The sequence below is a fragment of the Triticum aestivum genome, chromosome 4D (assembly GCF_018294505.1).
Source record: "Triticum aestivum cultivar Chinese Spring chromosome 4D, IWGSC CS RefSeq v2.1, whole genome shotgun sequence".
Classification (NCBI taxonomy): Eukaryota; Viridiplantae; Streptophyta; class Magnoliopsida; order Poales; family Poaceae; genus Triticum; species Triticum aestivum.
Window position 1 is genome coordinate 98,833,018 of NC_057805.1, and position 7,981 is coordinate 98,840,998.

General features: G+C 47.2%; 1 long non-coding RNA gene across 2 annotated transcripts; it reads left to right on the forward strand.

Annotated features, from left to right (window-relative positions):
- Positions 1-1,562: 1,562 nt before the first annotated feature.
- LOC123096479 (uncharacterized) lies at positions 1,563-7,671 on the forward strand. 2 transcript variants are annotated; one of them, XR_006446614.1, is made up of 5 exons: positions 1,563-1,883; positions 1,956-2,008; positions 2,377-2,612; positions 3,367-3,520; positions 7,590-7,671. It is a non-coding gene; the product is annotated as an uncharacterized lncRNA (long non-coding RNA). The 2 variants fall into 2 exon arrangements; XR_006446613.1 differs by lacking the exon at positions 7,590-7,671 and having other exon boundaries at positions 3,367-3,835.
- Positions 7,672-7,981: the final 310 nt, after the last annotated feature.

A 7,981-nucleotide genomic window follows, 5' to 3' on the forward strand; every position in this document is an offset into this window, starting at 1 on the left:
TTAGCGAGGTCCCTGTCCATGTCATCCCTACTGACCTCCATTTTGTCGAGGAAATTGAGGAGGGCGGAGGACAGGCGCGCTGAACTGCATACATAGACGTCGGCCGCATCAGCTTTTCCCGAGGATCCGGATCCAGCGGCACGGGATCGGCCAGCACCGCCGCTGCGCTCCTCCTCCTCCTCCCCTCCCTCTCTCTCTCTGCGGGTGAAAGGCCAACAGCACCGCCGCTGCTCCCTCCCTCCCTCTCTCTCTCTGCGGGCGGAAGGCCCCTTCCCGGCACCCAACAGCGGATCGCGATGTGTCGCGCGTGGGGGCGGGAGAGAGATGGGATCGGAGGCGAGGGGGTGGGAAGAGTGGGACGTGGGGCGTGGGACACGTGGGATGTTTTTTTCGTGTTTTGAGCGGGGACGGAAAGAAGTGGCGGGCGGAAGGCATATCGATACTCATAGAGGAGGTCGAACCATCACGACGTTCGATTCTCCTTTAATAGTAGAGATTAGTCCCACATCATTCGTTTAGATCAATCCGTAGCCCTTTATATACGTAGAAATTCTCCGGTATGACCACCAAGTTGCCTAAGAAAGGTCAACGTCGGAGCGGACAAGGTTATAAAGGTCGGGCTGTCTTGGGCATTAAAAGAAATCAAGAAAGCTGTCCGTGACAGCGGAGAAGATTATTGGGCTGCATGCCGTCTGGAACGGGATTGTGGGAAAATTAATCATTGCGCTGTGTTATTTTATTTTATTTTCAAGCTCGAGACTTCGTGTTACTAATCTAATTTTAAACAGAAAATCAAGTGTGTTAATTGAACAACTCTATTTTTTGAAAACTTAATTGAACAGTTCTGAAGTGAGGGAATTAATGAAAATTTGTGAGTTCCACAAGTTTTTCCCTTCATTCTGGCTTTTTTTTTCTTTTTGTTGTTCTACTGAAACTCTGGTAGACATGACGGCAATAACATCATTTTTATACTATATCACTACAAATGCGAGTAATATCCGCTACTCGAGGAAAGAGGAATAGGAAAAATATGAAGTGAACTATATGTTTTTAGAGTTATGTTCCCTTCTTCTATCTATATTCATACAAAATTTGTTAGAGTTGGATAGAAGAAGTGGCGCACTGAGCCGATTTGAAAATGAGCAACATTTCATAATTCTCATTAAATTTGAATCCACGTCAAAGTTTTTTCCCGGTGCAACGCACAGGCATTTGTGCTAGTATATATATATATATCCCTAATCTCTTCCTAATAATAAAGCACGGATTAACTCCCTGGGTTCATCGTCACAATACGTTTCTTTTCGTGATTTTATGCTTTCACTTTGAATTTAAAACATATTCGAGGTGGTACTAATATTTTCGTCTGTACACCTAAGGTGTGTTTTCGTTCACCGTTCGCTGCGTCCTACCGACTTGGGCCTGTTCACTGCGTCCTACCGACTTGGGCCTGTTCACCGTCGCGGCGCTCTTGCAAAAAAGTCCCTGATGAATTACGTATTGAACGCGTAGTTCTATTTTAAGTCTATAGAGAAAACGTTTTGTGGATCGGCTTGGGCCTTACGAGCGAACAGAAAAATATAGGCACACACGAGCACGAGGGCTCGCCTTCGATGCGTGCGGGTACGCCGCCGCCGCCACCGCCTCCGCGCGCCGCCGCCACCGCCTCCGCGCGCCGCCTCTCCGGCCATCCGCTGCCGCTGACGCGCGCGGCCTCTCTGCCATCCGCCGCCCTGTTCTCCTTCCCTTCCCCATTCGTCTCAATCTTCTCCGGCGCCACCTGAAGCCTCCTCAACCTGAAAGCTCCTGCCATCAAGCCCTTCTAATCTCGCTGGAACATGGACTTAACCGGAACGCCGTCCTGTTAGCCGTGCCCACTTGAGGTACGTCCTTGTACAATCAGTAAAAGTTGTTTTATTCATTTCGTTTTGATTCTTGACTATGTCAATCTGCAGCGAGGAGAGAGTGGTGAGGCGGCTTAGGTGAGGCTCAGGACGGCGTCTCGCATGTAAGTACGCCACTCCTGCGTCTCTATGCTAATCCGAGTGCAGTACTCTGCACAATGCTCTACTTCTTCCTAAAAAATATATGTTGAATGCCCCATGAGGCCATGACTGGTTTGCACTTCTGGTGTTCGACAGTATGCCTAAGCAGTGACCGGATCCATGATGATATCCAGTTCTTTGTCTCGTGTAAGAGTATTATGATATATGAGATGCTTGAATGAAGGGATCCTTGATTAATTTGTCCACAAGTAGCCCAAGGATTTGGGATTTTAGGGTTTGTTATGAGTAGTTAGCTGCCTGTGATGTGTGCCCAAACAAATTGTCATGTAAATCATTATGAACATTTGTTTTTCTTGTGGTGCCGTTCAAGTGGGCGGAGGCAGCGACTGCCACCATGGTGTCGTCCTTCTCCCACACCTTCGTCGCAGGACCGGATTCACAATGACGCCACCGCATCTAGCGACGACGCAAGCTCATGTGGGTGCCGCAACTTCCAAGGACATGGGAGTCTCCATGGGCAGCGAGTACGTGAGCACACTCACACACCACAACTCTCAAGGATGCGGGAGCCGCCTCAGCCCGAGAGGACTCGTGAACCATGCTCAGGTATAACAGTTGTTCTTTATGTAGCCTACTCACCTGGCCGTGAAATTCCAGTCTGATCTGCAGTATTCTTTTGCTCTCCTATTTTGAGGTTGGATTGTGTGCAATAACAGTTTGTGTAAATATCTGAGGGTAAAGACAGCTCACGTAGATGCCTCTGTGACCAGACCTCTCTATATATCCTTTTCTATAAACTAATAGTTGTCATTGACATACTAATTGTGTGCTTTTCTATTAGAAATTCTCAGGGTAAAGACATCTCATGGAGATGCCTATGTGACCAGACCTCTCTATATATCCTTTTCTATAAATTAATAGATGTCATTGCCATACTAATTGTGTACTTTTCTATTAGAAAAGCACAAGAGATTTGCTTCTGTACTCCTAATTAATCTGGTTTAGTTCAGCATAATTGTTCTCAGTCATTATCCTCAAATATTTAATATGAACTAATGCAGTCACGACACCATATTTCTTCCCCTGCTATACACTTATATCACTATACCAATTTAAATATAGGGAGCTGCCTATGGACCTGGAAGCCTGAAAAAGGAAAATAGTAAACAACTTTGAGTCTCACAATCAAAATTGAGACGATATTGTATATATTTAATTGGAATTATGTGAAAATTGTAGTGTGTTTTATCTATTTCCTTATCTGTTGTTATGTATTATTTGTATAGTTACTGTTTTCAATGTTTAATTTAACCTTATGTAATTTCTGAAAAAACTGAAAGATGCATAAATGGATAAGCAGGTGAAGATATTATTGTTATGCTGATCATGGAGGATGGATATTTCTTTGAGCTTCTATCGTCGATAGGGACGTTGTAGTGAGATTTCTATCGAACTCAAGATATTGAAAGTTGAAGGTTGGCACTGGTGGGGCTTGCTTCTATGAGCACTGTTAGGTATGTGGCGTCAACAAGCCCAATAATAAAAGCAAATCTCATGCTACTTAGTCAACTAAAGTCAATGAGCCCCAGATATATCCGTTATCTTCTTCCATAAATAATATTAATGTGTCAATCAACCGTGTGATTTCATTATTTATGCTTTTTATTAATAATATTATTAATTATAGAGATAAGTCGATACGTCTTCTCCTTGACATGTGTATCATCCTTTCATAATTGAAACACATGTTTTTAGGACCTCTAGAGCTTGCTACCTACTATTTTTGTTTTGTAGAATTTTTTTGTGAAATGCTAGCATTTCCTCTGTTATTTTTTGTTTTGTTAATATTGTGTCACAACGGCACGGATCCATGACAACTGGTTCTCACCAGGCACCCAACACATGCCGACACCACCTTTATTACCATCATGATATATTTCAAACTGGGATCAAAGATAAGAAGTTCTATTTTAAATTCGAATATAGTGATGAATTATAGCTCTATATAAACAAATTTTAAGTCCATTTGGAATCACCGTATAAATTGTTATTGTGTTCATCTATGGATTTTTGTGAGCATTAAATTTCACATGAACTATCATTGTGTTTTCCCATATAATTCTAACTAAATTTAAGTACACTTCAATTATGTCTCCCGTTGCAACGCACGGGCATTTGTGCTATTATATAATAAAGCACGGATTGAGTATGTCGGGTTCACCATCGCGGAGTTTTTGCAAGAAAGTCCCTGATGTTTTAGTTATTTAATTCGCAGTTGTTATAATAAGTCAACCTGAAGCGGTACGGGTGAGAGAAAAGAAAAGAAAAAAAACCAGCCACTCGCCCTCCCAAATCCTCTCGACCTCCAGCGTGCTAGCACCTCCCGCCCCGCCCCAACGCGCCGCCACCTCCCGCCCCGCCCCATCTTCCCGATGCGTTCGGGCAGGGCGCCGTCGCCAGCCACTCGCCCTCCCAATCCCATCTCGAACTCCACCGCGCCTCCACTCCTGCCTCGCCCCATCTTACCGATGCGTTCGAGCTTTTGTCACTCTAGCAACCCACTATAAGCGAATCATGAACGTATTGCAACACCCTACAGCGGAAATCCTTCACGTGTGCACGGCGCGGAAGGCACCATAGGACAGCACCAAAATAAAACATACAACTCAAACCAATCTAGATCATCAATCAACGCAAAAGACAAAAGAAATCTACTCAAAACATCCTAGGATGACAACACATCATTGGATCGTAATATGTGGCATAAAGCACCATGTTCAAGTAGGGGATCACATCGGGGTGCGGGAGAGTGGACCGCTTAAAAGAGATGATGAAGGTGATGATGATGGTGATGTTGATGAAGACGATCAGCGCGGCGATGGTTCCCCCGGCGGCACTCCGGCGCCACCGAGAGAGAGGGGGAGAGGTTCTCCCTCTGGTCCTTGGCCTCCATGGTGATAATGGCCCCTTCCGACTTCCTCCTCCATGGCCTCCGGTGATGATGGTCCCCTCCAGCAGGTTGCCAGAGAGGGCCTAGATTGATTTTTCGTGGCTACAGAGGCTTGCGGCGGCGGAACTTACGATCTAGGTTTCTTTCTGGGGGTTTTGGTATTTATAGAAATTTTTGGCGTCGGTCTCACATCAAGGGGGTCCATGAGGCAGCGACAAGCTAGGAGCACCCTCTCGGGGGGTAGGGCGCGCCCCCTGGCTTGTGGCTTCCTCTTGAAGCTTCTGGACCTTCCTCGATGCTTCGGGGGTCTCTTTTGGTCCACAAAAAATCACCGTAAATTTTCAGCCCCATTTCGAGAACTTTTATTTCTGCGAAAAAACGACACCACGGTAGTTCTGCTGAAAACAACGTCAGTCCGGATTAGTTATAATAAAATCATACCAAAACCATATAAAATTGTTGTAAACATGGCATGAATACTTCATAAATTATAGATACGTTGCACACGTATCAGCAGCCGACGCTGCCGGTGGTGAACCGGATTCCCAACTCCTAGAAGACCTTGTCTTCCTCAGGTCTACTACTCACTCAGTTGAGCAAGGTAGAGCTACGTGGTACTGATCGAGAGGTCCTCCCTCGTCGCTCCCGCTAGCAACGGGGAGAGGGAACCCTAGCCGTCGCCCCCCTTTCCCCTCCTCCCGCCCTCCCTCCCCCGTTGTCGCCGGCAGGCGCTGACGGGCAAACCCCGGTCGGCGCGGCGGTGGCGGAGCCGTTTTTCCTCTCTGCCTTACGGCTGCTGGTGCGGGATGTGGCAGAGTTGGGCGGTGGCGCTATGCTGCTGTGGGGCGCAGTGGCTCGCCGGTGGACCTGCTGGGTGGTGATGCGGTTGTCTTCCGACGGCATATCGATGACCTGGGGCTCATGTGGGGTGCGGAGGCTGCGGTGTGCTCGATTCGGCCGGGTGATACGTCTCCAACGTATCTATACTTTTTTTATTGTTCCATGCTATTATATTATCCATCTAGGATGTTTTATATGCATTTATATGCTATTTTATATGATTTTTGGGACTAACCTATTAAGCTAGAGCCCAGTGTCAGTTTATGTTTTTTCCTTGTTTTTGAGTTTTACAGAAAAGGAATACCAAACGGAGTCCAATGGACGTGCCAATTTTTTTACGATTTTTATGGACCAAAAGAAGACCCCGGAGTAAAAGAGTTGGGCCAAAAGAGTCCCGGGCCGTACACGAGGGTGGGGGGCGCCCCCCCCCCCCCCCCCCCCCGGTGCGCTGGCCTACCTCGTGGACGACTCGGACACCTCCTTGACTTGTTCCCGACGCAAAAAATTCCTATAAATACTGAAACCTCCAGAACATAACCTAGATCGGGAGTTCCGCTGCCGCAAGCCTTTGTAGCCACCGAAAACCAATCTAGACCCGTTCCGGCACCCTGCCGAAGGGGGGAATCCCTCTTCCGTGGCCATTTTCAACCTATATGACAAGCAAGCTCTAAGCTAAATATGCTAGGCAACAAACTAATTAGCAAGCCAACAAGCATACAAGGCTAAGTAAAGTGCGGGAAAGGATTAACCACAAGTGAGACGAGGACGCGGATTTTATCCCAAGTTCACTCTTCCTTGGGGAAGAGCTACTCTCCGTTTGGAGCGGTGCCGGAGCCAAAGCTTGCGGAACGCCACCGAAGGCTCACCGTAATCTCCTTCGAGTCACCCCCAACGGATGAGCCTCGAATCACTCGGGGTTGGTCTTGAAGGCGACCACTACACCTTTACAAACTTCTCCGGAGCACACCACAAGCAAGGAAGCTTCCGGAGGAACCTCTAACCGCCTAGGAGCCCAAGCTCCAAGAGTAACAAGTCATGGTGGATGAATGTTGTGGGGAACGCGATTTGGTTTGGTCAAAGTGTAGATCGGGTCTTGCTCTCCCAATCCCCAAAGTTTCAACAAGATTGGGTGGAGGGATTGAGAGTAGTGAGCAAAATGGGGTGTAGCAATGGAGGAGCTCAACAAGACATTAGGATTGAGGGATGGAGGAGGAAGAAGGGGGCTTATATAGTGTTCTTGGCCGGGAGGGGATTTCTGCCCGTTGGACCCCGTGCGCACGGGCCAAGTCAGCCTCGTGCGCACGGGGTGTCCAGTGAGTTTCGAGGTACCCCGTGCGTACGGGGGTCAGAGACCCCGTGCGCACGGGGTGTCCCGAAATATTCTGACTACCCCGTGCGCACGGGGGTCAGAGACCCCGTGCACACGGGGTGTCCAGAAGATTTCTGATGAAACATCACAGGACACCACGGCAAAGCACACAATAAGTGGAATATCTGAGGAGGTGCAGGAGGGCTGGTGTATCTGTCTTGGAGGCATTCCCACACGACACTAAATCCACGAAGACCCCTCTTGATAGTGCGGTTTTACCTACGACTCAAATCGAACCAAAACGAAAAACCTTCGAGTCGCCGGTAACCACGCCTTTGATCTTTTTGGACTGGGGGTCGCACACCTCCATCAATGGACACCTTGGAACCAAAGTCCTGAGATAAACTTTAGCAACCAACATTAGTTCCACTAACCACATTGTCATCACACCAAAATATAATCTAAGTGATACTTGCACTTTCAGGTGGCCATCTTCATCGTCCCGGCGCTCTCCATGACGAGGAGGGAGTAGTTCACCCTCGGGGCTGAGGGTATGTACAAGTAGCTATGTGTTTGACCTCTCTCTCTCGTGTTCTTGATTTGGCACGATCTTGATGTATCGCGAGCTTTGCTATTATAGTTGGATCTTATGATGTTTCTCCCCTCTACTCTCTTGTGATGGATTGAGTTTTCCCTTTGAAGTTATCTTATCGGATTGAGTCTTTAAGGATTTGAGAACACTTGATGTATGTCTTGCATGTGCTTATCTGTGGTGACAATGGGATATCACGTGATTCACTTGATGTATGTTTTGGTGATCAACTTGCGAGTTCCGTAACCTCGTGAACTTATGCATAGGGTTGGCACACGTTTTCG